The sequence below is a fragment of the Brassica oleracea genome, chromosome C3 (assembly GCF_000695525.1).
Source record: "Brassica oleracea var. oleracea cultivar TO1000 chromosome C3, BOL, whole genome shotgun sequence".
In the NCBI taxonomy this organism is placed as follows: Eukaryota; Viridiplantae; Streptophyta; class Magnoliopsida; order Brassicales; family Brassicaceae; genus Brassica; species Brassica oleracea.
In genome coordinates, this window is record NC_027750.1 from 31,940,674 (window position 1) to 31,942,602 (window position 1,929).

Genomic DNA, 1,929 nt, shown 5'->3' on the forward strand with positions numbered 1-1,929 from the left:
GTACCACGACAGTGGACTGTTCTACTTGAATGATCCGAGTTTTTGACTTGCTCTTAAATAAACTTGAATAATTGTTTGGCTCACACTTGCTTAACACCCGATCAAACCACCCTAGGCTAGCATTTTTAATCATCTGAAATCTTTAATTAATCTTATTACTTGCTTGTTACGAAACCTTAATCTCAAAACCCCCATCATTGTTTTAGCTAAGTATTTATCCCATAAAGATAAAGTGTAATCATTGGTCTCTGTGGATTCGATCCTAAAGTGCTACATCGACATACCATTCGATTGTGGTAGTGTGCACATTAGGTTAATAGGTGTGCGTATACACGTAATATCAATTTGGCGCCGTTGCCGGGGACCATCTTTTTACCTTTATTTTTCGGTTATTTATTTAGTCTAAGACCTCTAACTTGCTCTATCCTTTTTGTTGTAACTAATGTTCCAGGGGTATGACCAGTAGACATACTCGGAGAAACGCACAAGGAGAATTGGTTACACTTACCAACCAGGAGCTAGCAAGGTTAGAAAGAACAAATCGTCAACAGCCAAGGCAAACCGACACCACTATGGGTAATCATGCCAATCAGGATGATCTAGCTGCAGCAATGCAACTCATGCAGCAGCAGATGCAACAGTTGCAGCAGACCATTCAAGCGCAGGAACAAGCTGCTCAGCAGCAGCAGGAACAACAGGCACAGACTGTTCCAATCGGGCAGAGAAACCTTCCTTGCAACATCCCTACAACTCGGTCTGCCATAGTTCCTCCACCCTGCACTAGGCAGGACTTTGAGATCAAGCCTGCTTTGATCGGTCTAGTACAGAGAAAGGTGTTCTCTAGTCTCTCTACAGAAATTCCAATGGAGCATATTGAGAGCTTTGAAAAAGTCAGCAGTTTCACTCGCGCGAATGATGTTCCACCAGACTGCATCAGGTGCATTTTATTCTCATTCTCTCTTGATGGAAAAGCTGCAGGTGGTTGAACTCTCTCCCTACCGGCTCTCTCACTTCATGGGAACATGTCCGATCAGCGTTTCTCAACCATTTCTACTCTAAGGCGAGAACAGCTGCATTGAGGAACAATGCCAAGTATGACACTCTTGCGAGCCACATAAGAAAGATCGATGTTCAGCTTGCTCAAACAGTTGAGAGTGTCAAGAGGCAACATGGGATGCTCCCTGGAAAAACTGATAAAAATCCTAGGACTGAGCACTGTAATGCAATACAGCAGTCGTTCGCTGAGACTGTTCTAGGCGCAAAAGATAACACAGAGCAGTCTGCTAGCTCTGGAGTGACTGCTCCTAGCGAACCTGCTGAGACTCCACTAGTGCGAGTCTATGTTCCTAAGGTTCTCTATCCAATTCAACCTAAACATCTGATGGATCCTATTAGTGCAGAGCAGCTGGCTGGGTTTAGGAAGATGGTAAGAAGGCTTCCTCAAAAGATCTCATTTGAACATGCTTGGGAGATTCGGCCATTGCACATGTTCTTTAAAAATTGCAGAGAATCTTAGGAGGAAATCAAGGCACTCTTTACTGAAGCACTGACACCATCGCTGAAGGTACTTCATAAGGTTGATGACCCTGGAAAGTTTGTTTTTCCTTGTTTCATTGCTGGAGTAGAATTCAAGGAAGCTCTTTCTGATTCTGGGTCTAGTGTGAACCTTGTCTCAAAAGCGATTGTAGACGAACTGGGCATTGTTGATGTTGAGCCTTCTCAGGTGAAGCTGGCTTTTGCAAACTCTTCCATGGCAGTCCCTTATGGAACAATTCGCAATCTTCAAAGAAGGAGCTTGGTAAAAAGGGTGAGATCAAAGAAGTCCCGGATGGAGATCCTCACATTGATACCAAGAAACTCAGTGGGAATGTAAAGCTGAATGAAAAAGTCCAGAAGAAAAGGGTCAAGGGTGATCCTATGATGACTTTG